A 13,396-nucleotide genomic window follows, 5' to 3' on the forward strand; every position below is an offset into this window, starting at 1 on the left:
GAGGGCAGACCTTGTTAAGAATAACAGAATGGGCCCAGCGCAGTGGCTCATGCCTGTAATCCCAGCACTTTGGGAGGCCAGGCAGGTGGATCACCTGAGATTAGGAGTTTAAGACCAGCTTGGCCAACATGGCGGAACCCCGTCTCTACTAAAAATACAAAAATTAGCCGGGCGTGGTGGCAGGTGCCTGTGATCCCAGCTGCTCAGGAGGCTGATGCAGAAAGAACTGCTTAAAACCCAGGAGGTGGAGGTTGCAGTGAGCTGAGATCGTGCCGCTGCACACCAGCCTGGGTGACAGAGCGAGACTCCGTCTCAAAAAAAAAAAAAGAACAGAATGCTCTGGCCTGTTGCAAACTGGTTCTTGCCCCACCCGCTACCAGAGGGGATTTTTCTCTCTCATTGTGAGAACCTAGTTGAGCTCCTGACATAAAGTTCACAGATTTATAGCTGGAGATTTTTCCTTGAGATTTGTCCACAGAAAGCCTCGAGCAGTTTCTTAATTACAGCTCAGGTGTCCCTGCTCCAGCACTGATTCACATGGAGGATTTTGCTCTTTGGGTTTCTGGTCTGGTAAGTTGTGGTACTCTGTATTTGCCTTTCTGTCTCTCCAGTTTTGGGGGCAGTGGTTTGCGCTGTGACCTCACACGACGTTGAGGACACGACGTATGGAAAACCTTAAGCCGTGAGTGTGGATTTTCCTGTTTTTAGTTCCAGTGTGGTTTTGTTGTTGTTTTTCTTTCACTATTTAGTTCCTGTGAACCATCAGGTCTTCTTAAGCTGTAATTTTGAAATTATAATAGGTTAACAAGAAGTTACAAAGAAAGTAGAGAACTCCCCTGTACCCTTAACCCAGTTTCCTACAAAGATTACTTCTTTTTTTTTTTTTTTTTTTTTTTTTTTTGAGATGGAGTCTCGCTCTGTCGCCCAGGAGGGAGTCCAGTGGCGTGATCTTGGCTCACTGCAACCTCCGCCTCTTGAGTTCAAACGATTCTCCTGCCTCAGGATCCAGAGTAGCTGGGATTATGGTCACCCACCACCATGCGCGGCTAATTTTTGTATTTTTAGTAGAGACAAGGTTTCACCATGTCAGCCTAGCTAGTCTTGAATTCCTGACCTCAGATGATCCACCCATCTCAGCCTCCCAAAGTGCTGGGATTACAGGGGTGAGTCACCCAATGTGCTGGCCCAATGGTTACTTCTTATATAACACAATATCAAACACAGGAATTTGACATTGGTATGACATGTGTGTATGGTTCTAGATAATTTTTATCACGTGTAGATTTGTGTAGCTAACACTGGAAACCAGACACGAAACAATTCCAGCACCACAAAGATCTCACTGTGAATGCCACCCCTTAATTAGTCATACCCACTTACCTCTCCTCTTGACAAAAATTCTTTATTTATTTATTATTTTTTTTTGAGATAGAGTCTCGCTCTGTTGCCCAGGCTGGAGTGCAATCTTGGCTCACTGCAACCTCTGCTTCCCCATTCAAGTGATTCTCCTGCCTCTGCCTCTGCCTCCCAAGTAGCTGGGATTACAGGTGTCAGTTGCCAGGCCTGGCTACTTTTTCTATTCTCAGTAGAGATGAAGTTTCACCATGTTGGCTAGGCTGGTCTCAAACTCCTGACTTCAAGTGATCCTCTTGCCTTGGCCTCCCACAGTGCTTGGATTACAGGCGTGAGCCACTGTGCCCAGCCTTGACAAAAATTCTACAATTCTTTTTCATTTTGAGAATGTTATAGATATAGAATCATATAATAGATGACCTTTAAAGATTGGCCTTTTCCACAGCCTAGTTTCCTCAAGATCCATCCAACTCGTGATATCAATAGCTCCTGACTTGTTATTGTTGAGTATTCCATGGTATGGATGGACAACCGTTTATTTAACCATTCATATATTGAAAGACATTTTGATGCTTTCTAGTGTTTTGCTATTACAAATAAAGCTGCTATGAACCATTTTATACAAATTTTTGTGTGGATATAAGTTTTCACATCATTTTTGGTCTATATATTTTGAAACTATGTTATTGAATGCATACACATTTAGAATGTTTATGTTTCTCTTTTATAAAATGTCTCTTCCATTACTATAAAATGCATCTCTTATTGTTATGAAATATCTCTGTGGTAATGCTTCTTGTCTTAAATTCTACATTTTAAAAAATATTGGCCGGATGTGGTGGCTCACACTATAATCCCAGCACTTTGGGAGGTTGGGGCTAGAGGACCACAGGAGGTCAGGAATTTGAAACCAAGCTGGCCAATATGGTGAAACTCTGTCTCTACTAAAAATACAAAAATTAGCTGGGCATGGTGGTGCACACCTGGAATCCCAGCTACTTTGGAGGCTGAGGCAGGAGAATCGCTTGAACCCGGGAGATGGAAGTTATAGTGAGCTGAGATCACGCAACTGCACTCCAGCCTGAGTGAGAGTGTGAGACTCCATCTCAAAAAAATAAATAAATACATACATAAATAAAGTTAATATAGCCATGCCAGGTAAAAAAAAAAAACCAACTAAAAATAGAGTTAGCTTTTGTTTTGTATATTTTTAACATTTCTCTTCTAGATCCCTTACTTTATATCCTTATGCATACTTTCCCCCATGGCATTTTTTAAATTGTGGTAAAACATACATAATATAAAATTTGCCATTTTTATCATTTTAAGAGTACATTTTGGTAAAATTAAATACATTCAGTGTGGTGGAACCATCACCATCATCCATCTCCAGAACTTTTTTAGCATCCCAAACTGAAACTCTATAACCATTAAACAAAAACTCCCCATCTGCTCCCCTTCAGCCCTTGGTACCCATTGTCTGTCTCTATAAATTTTGCTTGTGTTTTTATGTATCTAATAGAAGTAGATTACACAATATTTGTCCTGTTTGGCTTTTTTCACTTAGCTTAATGTCCTCAAAGTTCATTCACGTCATGGTATTTATGAGAATTTCATTTTTTCTAAGGCTAAAGTATATCCCATTGCTTGTATATATCGCACATTATTTATCTGTCAGTGGACATTGGGTTAAATATATCTTTTTTGGGGGGAAGAGGATGACAAGGTCTCACACTGTCACCAGGCTGGAGTGTAGTGAGGCTGGAGTGCAGTGGCAGGTAATTTTAAAATTTTTTTGTAGAAGTAGTGGTTGCATTTTGCTCAGTCCAGTCTTGAACTCCTTGCCTCAAGGGGTCCTTCAGCCTCAGCCTCCCAAACTGCTGGGTGTGACCCAGCAGATGTGACCCACCATGCCCAGCCCCATCTTTTGACTGTTGTGAATAATGCTGCTGGGAACAATTGGTGTGCAAGTATCTGAGCTTCTGCTTTCTGTTTTTTTTTTTTTTTTTTTTTTTTTTTTTGAGACGGAGTCTCGCTCTGTCGCCCAGGCTGGAATGCAGTGACTCGACCTTGGCTCACTGCAAGCTCTGCCTCCCGGGTTCAAGTCATTCTCCTGCCTCAGCCTCCCTAGTAACTGGGACTGCAGGCACCCACCACCATGCCCGACTTGTATTTTTAGTAGAGACAGGGTTTCACTGTGTTAGCCAGGATGGTCTCAATCTCCTGACCTCGTGATCTCCCTGCCTCAGCCTCCCAAAGTGCTGGGATTACAGGTGTGAGCCACCGCGCCCGGCCGAGCTTCTGCTTTCAATTCGTTTAGATAAACACCTAGAAGTGGAATTGCTGGACCATATAGTAATAATATGTTTAATTTTTTTAGAAACCACCATACTGTTTTCTACAGTGGCTATACTATTTTACATTCCCACCAGCAATGCACCAGAATAATAATTTTCTATATCCTTCCTGGTATTTATTTTGCTTTTTGTTTTCTTTTTCTTTTTTTCTAATAGCCATCCTAAGGGATCTCAGATGCTATCTCACTGTGGTTTTGATTTGCATTTTCCTAATGGTTAGTGAAGTTGAACATTTCTTGATGTGCTTATTGGCTATTTGTGCTTCTATCGTCTTTGGAGAAATGATCCAAGTCCTTTGCCCAATTTGAACTGGGTTGTGTTGTTGTTGTTACTGTTGAGTTGTAGTAGTTCTTTACATATTCTGGATATTAATCCTTTGTCAGACATATGCTGCGCAAATATTTTCTTCCATTCCATGAATTGTCTTTTCACTCTTTTGATTGTGTCCTGACTAATTCAATAAATAATTCAATAAAATCTGATTAAACAGTGTCCTGACTATAAATGTTTTTATTTTATTTTATTTTTATTTTTAAATATTTATTTATTTATTGTTTGAGACAGAGTCTCGCTCTGTCGCCCAGGCTAGAGTGTAGTGGCACAATCTTGGCTCACTTGAATTTCCACCTCTCAGGTTCAAGTGATTCTCCTGCCTCGGCCTCCCAAGTAGCTGAGACTACAGGCGCAGGACACCACGCCCAGCTAATTTTTGTAATTTTAGTAGAGATGGGGTTTCACCATATTGGTCAGGCTGGTCTCGAATGCCTGACCTCAGGTGATCCACCCGCTTCGGCCTCCCAAAGTGCTGGGATTACAGACGTGAGCCACCATGCCCAGCCTACAAATGTAACTAATTCGATGAAGTCTAATTTATCTATTTTTGTTATTGTTCTCTGTGCTTTTGGTATGATATCCAAGAAATCATTGCCAAATGTCATGAAGATTTTCCCCAAGGTTTTCATCTAAGAATTTTAAAGTTTTAGCACCTATGTTTAGGTCTTTGATCTGTTTTAAGTTAGTTTTTACATGTATTATAAGGTGAACATCCAACTTCATTCTTTTGCATGTAGATATTCAGTTTTCCTAGCACCATTTGTCGAAAAGTCTGTTCTTTCTCCATTAAATGGTCCTGGCACCCTTGTCACAATTCAGTTGCCCATACAAGCCACAGTTTATTTCTGGGCCCTCTATTCGCTTGTGTCTGTATGTCTCTCCTTATGCCAGTACCATACTGTTTTGATTACTGTAGCTTTAAAGTAAATGTTGAGATCAGGAAGTATAAAGCCTCCAATTTTGTTCTTTTTCTTTTTCTTTTTTTTCTTTTTGCATAAAGACAAACTTTATTGAGCCCCTAGCTCTCTTTATTGAGCACTAGCTCTCTTTCTCCTGCACAGTCTTTGTTCCTTGGAGAAGTCCAGTCCAGTGGGCAGCAGTGAGACCCACTTTGCAGCCAGCAGGGGCATCTCTGCGGATGATGGAGGGCTTGCCAATGTGCTGGGGGTTACCACCTTCAAAAGGATGCTCCACAGGGTTCCACTACTCGTGGCCAGCAATTCCTCTTTGCCTTATATTTGTAGTAGGCCCCACCAGCCTTCAAGATGGGTTTGTCAGTTCCGCCACCTCCAGCCACCACACCAACCACAGCTCTGTTGGCTGAGGAGATAACCTTCTTGGAGCCAGAGGGCAGCTTCACACGGGTCTTCTTGGTCTCAGGGTTGTAGGAGATAACGGTGACATAGTTCCCTGATGCCCGGGCCAGCTTGCCACGGTCTCCAGGTTTCTTCTTCAGGCAGCACACGATTGTACCCTCAGTCATGGGGCCCACAGGGAGCATGTTGTCAATGTTGAGCTGAGCCGTCTTGCCGCAATACACAAACTGGCCTGTGTGAATGCCCTCCGCGGCAATGAATAGCTCCGTTTGCTTCTTAAACCGGTACGGATCTCGGAAAACCACCTTGGCGAGGGGCGCGCTGCGGCCCGGGTAGTGGATGACATACTTCAGAATGCCCTTGATGTAGCCGTGCCGCTCCGCGAAATCTACGGCGTGCAGGCACGCGGAGCCCTAAAGGTGCTTCACTTGCGCTGGGAACACAGACCCGGCGCCCTTCCTCTGCCCTTTGATCACGCGGCCCATGGCGACGGGTCCTGGTCATGAGCGTGGCCGAAAGAGCTGTTCTTCTTTTTCAAGATTAATTTGGCTATTTAGGATCCCTTGAGATTCAATACGAGCTTTAGAATGGATTTGCTTATTTCTGTAAAAAAACATTATTGGGATTTTGATAGAGTTTATGTTGAATCATAGATAGCTCTTAGTGTTAACTAATTGAACATCAATGTCCTTCCTTTCATTGCTGTCTTCTTTCATTCCTTTCAGCTATGTTTTGTAGTCTCCAGCATACAAGTCTTCTTCCTCCTTGATTAATTTTAATCCTAAGTATTTTATTCTTGTTGATCCTATTGTAATTGGAAATGTTTTTCTTTTCTTTTTTGGAGACGGAGTCTCCTTCTATTGCCCAGGATGGAGTGCAGTGGTGCAATCTCAGCTCACTGCAGCCTCTGCTTCTCCTGCCTCAGCCTCCCGAGTAGCTGGGACTACAGGTGCGCGCCACCATGCCCGGCTAATTTTTTCGTTTTGTTTGTATTTTTAGTAGAGACGGGGTTTGACCATATTGGCCAAGTTGGTCTTGAACTCCTGACCTCGTGATCCGCCCGTCTGGGCCTCCCAAAGTGCTGGAAGGATTACAGGAGTGAGCCACCGTGCCCAGTGGGGAAATGTTTTCTTAATTGTCTTTTCAGATTGTTCATTAATAGTGTATAGAAATGCAACTGAGTTTTATATCCTTCAATTTTATCGAATTTGTTTACTGGCTGTAACTTTTTTGTGTTTATATATATAAAAAACATCGAAGTTTTTTATATATAAAATCATCATCTGTGACAGAAATACTTTTACCTTTTTTTCCAGTTTGGATGCCTTTTATTTCTTTTTCTTGTTTGGTTTTTTTTTTTCCCCCTCTATCTAGAACTGCCAATACCAGCTAAATACAGTAGTAAAAGTAGGCATTCCTGTCTTGTTCCTGATCTTACAGAAGAAAACTTTCAGTCTTTCATTATTGAGGATAATGTTCATAAAAAGCCTTTATCATATTGAGGGAATTTCCTTCCATGTGTACTTTATTGAATTTTTTTTCTTATCATGAAAGTGTTTAAAGTTTGTCAAATGCTTTTTTTTTTTTGTATTAATTCAAAAGACTTTTTTCTTTCATTCTGTTTATGTATACACTATGTTAATTACTTGTTTTGTATGCTGAATCTTTCCATTTCAGGAATAAATCCTACTTTGCTATGGTGTAAAATCCTTTTAATATATTGTTGAATTCAGTTTGCCAGTATTTTGTTGAGGAATTTAGCATTGATAAAAAAATATTAGCCTGTAGCTTTCTTTTTGTAATCGCTTTGTCTGCCTTTGGTACCAGAGTAATGCTAGCTTAATAAAATGAATTAGGAAGTGTTTCCTACTCTTCAGTTTTGTGGAAAAGTGTGAGAAGGACCGCTTAATTATTTAAATGTTTGATAGAATTCATCAGTTAAGCCAGCTGGTCCAGGGCTTTTTTTCATGATAGGTTTTTGATTACTGTTTCAATATCCTTACTAGTTATAGGTCTTTTCAGATTTCTAATTCTTTATGATTCAATCTTTGTAGATTGTGTGTTTCTAGGAGTTTGCTCATTTAATCTAGGTCATCCAATTTGCTGGCATACAATTTTCATAGTGTACTCTTATAATTCTTTTTATTTTTGTAAATTTAGTAATAATATCCCTGCTTTCACTTCCAATTTTAATACTTTGAGTCTCTTTTCTTTTCTTTTTTTTTGTTTTTACTTAGTCAATCTAGCTAAATGTCAAGTTTGCTGACAATGTAGACAACTTTTCCAAGAACTTCTGGTTTTATTGAATTGTCTGTATTGTTTTCAGCTTGCCTTTTCTGATGGCCTGTCTTTTATTACAGCCTGCCCTATGGATTTAACACTTTCTAACCAGTCTCTACAACTCAACTGCATAACCCTATTACTTCTTCAATTTATCAGTCTCTCCCTGTGCACCTCTCTCCCAATCTCTCCCTCTCTCTCCCTCTCCCTGCCTCCTTCTCCGCCTTTCTCTCCCACCTTCCCCACCTCTTACACACGCACACACACACACACACATACACACCCCTTGATGAGTACACATAAAATGAACACACCTGGGAAACCAGAGCATTTCCAGTTCCTTTTCAGTTACGACCCACTCTTCCCAGAGGGAAGCACTATTGTGACTTCTGGCTGGACAGCGGAATGTTACCTGCTTTATAATTTAAATCAGTGGAGCCACAGAGTACTGTCCTTTTCTGTCTGGTTTATTTTAGTCAACATCTCCGTGAGATTCATCCACATAGTTGTAGATTGTTCATTATTGTTGCAATAGATTATTTCATGTGAATTAATTCATGCATCTGCTGAACGGCACTTCCGAAGTTTCCAGTAGTTTTTATTATTCTGAATAGTTTACTGGGCATTCTGGTAAATATATTTGGTGAATATATGTACCAATTTGTGGCAGGCAAATAACAACGGTCAGGATGTGATATCTTTGATTTTAATAAGTAGAAAGTCTGAAATATATGGAAAAAACTACCAGGAAAAAAAAATCTGAGTAGAACATAGAGATTTTCTAAAGCCAAACCTGGATTGTCTCACCCTAGGTGCCTCAATTCCAGTATCTCCCGGCAGGGTTGTTTCCGTAGTGTAGTGGTTATCACGTTCGCCTAACACGCGAAAGGTCCCTGGTTCGAAACCAGGCGGAAACAAGTGGTCCCCTTTCTTACGTTTTGTTCCTGAGAGTCTCCATTTGAACTAGATAGGACCTTTGTATATGATCAAGCATCTAAATCAAAGGATCTCATATCCTCCTTTTTTTGATTTGAGCCACCTCAGGAACAATTTTGCTCCCTCCTTTGTCCTCAGCCGCCGTGAGGCCCACATCACCCCATCTTGCCGCGCCCCAGCATGTCGCTGTCCCAGCTCCCTCCCCTTATGCTCTGTGTGGCCTGTAGGTTCTAGGGCCCAATGGCGTCAACTCGAGTAGGCTCTAGTGGTGCAGGATCCCGCCTATACTATGCAGGTGAGATTGGCTTCCTTGACATTTCCAGAGCCACTTGTGCAGGTTCTTTGCCAAGAGATTTTCCTTAGGGGTTTCTAAAAATAAGCAATGCTTAGGACCCAGGTCCGTGAGAAAAAAATAAAAAAAGAAACAGGGCCACGCTTTGAGCCAAGTGAATAACTGATATTCTATTGACTTCCCTTTACCCCTAAGTGAAGAGATAATTTTTCACAAAATAGGTAAGAGGCAATTTCATGTGGATACTTAGAAACTGTCAAGTGTTTAAAAAAAAAAAAAAATTATATACTGGCCTGGCCTCTAGGAGTACTCAACGCCAGATGTTGGCATTATGGGTAAGATGCGCCAATCAACTGAACTCATCAGTAACAAAAGAAACTGATTTATTTCTTAAACTTAAGAGTGTGCTAGGCTGGGCGCGGTGGCTCAGGCCTGTAATCCCATCACTCTGGGAGGCCGAGGCGGGCGGATTACTTGAGGTCTGGAGTTCAAGACCAGCTTGGTCAACATGGCAAACCCCTATCTCTATAAAATTACAGAAATTAGCTGGGTGTGATGGCACACACCTGTAGTCCCAGCTACTTGGGAGGCTGAGGTGTGAGAATTACTTGAACCTGGGAGGAGGAGGTTACAGTGAGCCAAGGTTGTGCCACTGCACTCCAGCCTGGGCAACAGAGTGAGACTCTGCCTAAAAAAAAAAGTGTGCTAAACCAGCATTGTCAGTTTAAATTTCACTGTAATAAAGCAGACAATTCCTTAATTTCTAATATCCACCTTCCGTAATCTACCTGTAGTGCCTCACTGAGTTTTTTAATAAACTCTCCAACCAAATAGTTATAAATTACTTGTTTTAACAACAAAACCAAAGAGCAATAACAACAACAAAAAAGCTTGATATAGGGAAAAAGAGAAGGACCACATTCATGTAACTTTAATTACAGTATATTGTTATAATTGTTATACTTTATTATTAGTTGCTGTTATTTACCCTGGCTATTTTATCAGTTAAACCATTATAGGTATGTGTTGTAAACCCAAAATATCTGAGACAGATCTCAACCAATTTAGAGAGTTTATTTTTCTAAGGTTAAGGATACACCTGTTACACAGGCTCAGGAGGTCCTGACAACCTGTGCCCAAGGTGGTCAGCGTACAGCTTGCTTTTATACATTTTAAGGAGACATGAGACATCAATCACTATGTGTAAGATGTACATTGGTTTGATCCAGTAGGACTGGACAACTCAAAGTGGTGGTGGGGTCTTCCAGGTCATAGGTAGAAAAGACACAAAAGACAAAGGTTGCATTCCTTTGAGTCCTTGATCAACCTTTCACTGAATACACAATTTAGTTTGGCTCAGTGAATCTGCATTTTTACATAAACAATAGGGCGGAGGAAACAATCAGATATGCATTTGTCTCAGGTGAGCAGAGGGATGACAGTTTGGTTTTTTTGTTTTGTTTTGTTTTGTTTGAGACAGAGTCTCACTTTAGCCTGGGTGACAGACCCAGGCTAAAGTGCAGTGGTGCGATCTTGGCTCACTGCAACAACCTCCTCACTGCAACAACCTCCGCCTCCTGGGTTCAAGCGATTCTCCTGTCTCAGCCTCTCCAATAGCTGGGATTACAGGCGCATGCCACTACACCTGGCTAATTTTTGTATTTTTATTAGAGACAGGGTTTTGCCATGTTGGCCAGGCTGGTCTCCTGACCTCAGGTGATCTGCCCACCTTGGCCTCCCAAAGTGCTGAGATTAGAGGCGTGAATGACCCACCGCACCTGGCCAGAGGGATGACTTTCAGTCCCACACCTGTGAAGGTAAGCTATCAGTTTACATTGCCAGGGTGAAATTCAACAGAATTGTTTTAGGATAAATACCTTAAGGCCTTCAAGGAATTTCCTTGTGGGCAAATTGTGAGGGAGGTATGTAGCTCTTTTATCTTTTTAACTATCTTGTTTAGGAATAAAATGAGAGGCAGGTTTGCCTGTAGTTGCCAGCTTGACTTTTCTGTTGACTTAGTGATTTTAGGGTTCTAAGATTTATTTTCCTTTCACAGTGTGTATAGAAGAAAAAACAGTTATGTATAGGGTTTAGGACTATCAGCAGTCTCAAGCATCCACTAGGGGTCTTGGAATATATCCCCCATGAATAAAAGGACTATTGTATCTGAAACTGTACCAAACTAAGAAGAAAGGTATGAGTCTGCACTAATGGGACATCCACAGTTGGGGCCCAGGCTTTTTCTAAGAACAGAAATACAGAGAAATTCACTGATCTTCCTCACATGCAGAAGAATCTGTTATAAGATTCTATGAAACAGGTTTTCCTACTTTACTCTGAAACTCTACATTGCTCTGAAATGACCAAATCATAAAATATTGAGATTGTTAAAAAAAGTTTTCCAGGTCACTAAATGTAACTGCCCAACGGGTTCATCTTGCCTGCTGCCTAGACAGAGCCAATTTATCAAGACAGGGAAATTGCAATGGAGAAAGAGTAATTCACGCAGAGCCAGCTGTGTGGGAGACCAGAATTTTATTATTACTCAAATCAGTCTCCCTGAGCATTGGAGCACTGGGGGAGGGTAATTTTAAAAGATAATTTAGCAGCAGGCACGGTGGCTCATACTTGTAATCCCAGGACTTTGGGAGGCTGAGGTGGGCAGATTACTTGAGGTCAGGAGTTCAAGACCAGCCTGGCCAACATGGTGAAATCCCACTTCTACTAAAAATACAAAAACTAGCTGGCCATAGGGGCGGAAGGGGAGCCTGTAATCCCAGCTACTCGGGAGGCTGAGGCAGGAGAATCACTTGAACCCGGGAGGTGGAGGTTTCAGTGTGCCGAGATTGTGCCATTGCACTCCAGCCTGGGCAACAATAGCGACAGTTGGTCTCAAACAAACAAAAATAAATAAATTAATTAAAAGATAATTTAGGGGGTAAGGGCCATGGGAAGTAGGGAGTGCTGATTGGTCAGGTTGGAGATGGAATCATAGGTGTGGAAGTGAGGTTTTCTTGCTGTCTTCTGTTCCTGGGTGGGATTGCAGAACTGGGTGGTGGTAGCTGATCCATCGAATGTAGGGTCTGCAAAACATCTCAAGCACCCATCTTAGGTTTTACAGTAGTGATGTTAACCCCAGGAGCAATATGGGGAGCTTCAGATTCTTGCAGCCAGAGGATGCATGACGGACCCCTAAACCATAATTTGTAATCTGGTAGCTAATTTGTTAGTCCTACCCAGGCAATAAGGGATTTTCTTTTGGGAAAAAGCTGTTATGGTCATTGTTCTAAACTATAAACTATAAACTAAGTTCCTCCCAAAGTTAGTTCAGCCTACGTCCAGGAATGAACAAGGACAGCTTGGAGGTTAGAAGAAATATGGTTAGGTCAGATCTTTTTCACTGTCTCAGCTATAATTTTGCAGTGGTTGTTTCATAAAGACAAAAAACAAGTTTAAAGTTTATTAATAGCAAAGAAGTCAGTCAACTTTAAAATAGTTTCCTCTGCTCGGCCGGGCACGGTGTCTCACGCCTGTAACCCCAGCACTTTGGGAGGCTGAGGCAGGTGGATCGCCTGAGGTCAGGAGTTCAAGACCAGTCTGACCAATATGGCGAAACTCTGCCTCTACTAAAAAAATTCCGCGAAAATTAGCTGGGCGTGGTGGTGTGTCCCAGCTACTCAGTAGGCTGAGACAGGAGAAGCTTGAACCTGGGAGAATTGCTTGAACCTGGGAGGCGGAGGTTTCAGTGAGCCAAGATTGTACCACTGCACTCCAGCCTAGGCGACAGAGCAAGACTCCGTCTCAAAAAAAAAAAAAAAATTTCCTCTGCTCAAAATACCTGTCCTTCTTCACCTGGCCTGGCATTTGTGAAGTATTTGGGTCACTGGGGAAACCCCTTCCTGGGTATTGGGTTGTGGAGTTTTGGTATTGTTGGTTTTGATAAATGGAAGATACGATGAAAGGAAAAACTTGCCTCAAATATGAAAATGCTCAAAGGAAAAAAATACATTTCACAATACTAAATGTGGGACATCCAAGAAAACTCCATTTTAATTTTTAGAGGTGACTCGTGGGTATACGGTAGTTTCCATAGAAACTGGGCTAAAATATATCCTGTCAGTATTGTTTTTTTCTTCTCTCTCCACTTTAGCTTAGTTAATTCTTCTTTCACTAAACTCGACTCCAGTTGTCAACTCAAACGTCAACACCAAAGGTAAACACTGAACATTGTTGCAAAACTAGTATCGCTGTGGGGCCCTAACTTTGGTCTCTACACTTGCGTAGCTTCTGACCTGGGCTGAGGTGCAGGTGGTACAGGTCCCACCTACCTGGTGCACCTGGCCACTCTTCACAATCAGGAAAGAGTGAGGCTCTCAAGGTTTATAAAACGGAACAGAACTCCTTTTGGGGTTTGTTGTTTGTTTGTTTGGGTTTTTGTTTGTTTGTTTTCTTTTTGTTTTTGAGACAGGGTCTCGCTCTGTTGCCCAAGCTGGAGTGCAGTGGCACAATCAGGGCTCACTGCTGCCTGG

At 41.8% G+C, this 13,396-nt stretch overlaps 1 non-coding gene and 1 pseudogene across 1 annotated transcript; one reads left to right on the forward strand and one right to left on the reverse strand.

Annotated features, from left to right (window-relative positions):
* Positions 1–5,081: 5,081 nt before the first annotated feature.
* Positions 5,082–5,844, reverse strand: LOC105491653 (large ribosomal subunit protein uL2-like; annotated as a pseudogene).
* Positions 5,845–8,483: 2,639 nt separating this feature from the next.
* On the forward strand, positions 8,484–8,556 carry TRNAV-AAC (transfer RNA valine (anticodon AAC)). The gene has a single exon. It is a non-coding gene; the product is annotated as a tRNA-Val (tRNA).
* Positions 8,557–13,396: the final 4,840 nt, after the last annotated feature.

This window comes from Macaca nemestrina, chromosome 5 (assembly GCF_043159975.1).
Source record: "Macaca nemestrina isolate mMacNem1 chromosome 5, mMacNem.hap1, whole genome shotgun sequence".
Taxonomy (NCBI): Eukaryota; Metazoa; Chordata; class Mammalia; order Primates; family Cercopithecidae; genus Macaca; species Macaca nemestrina.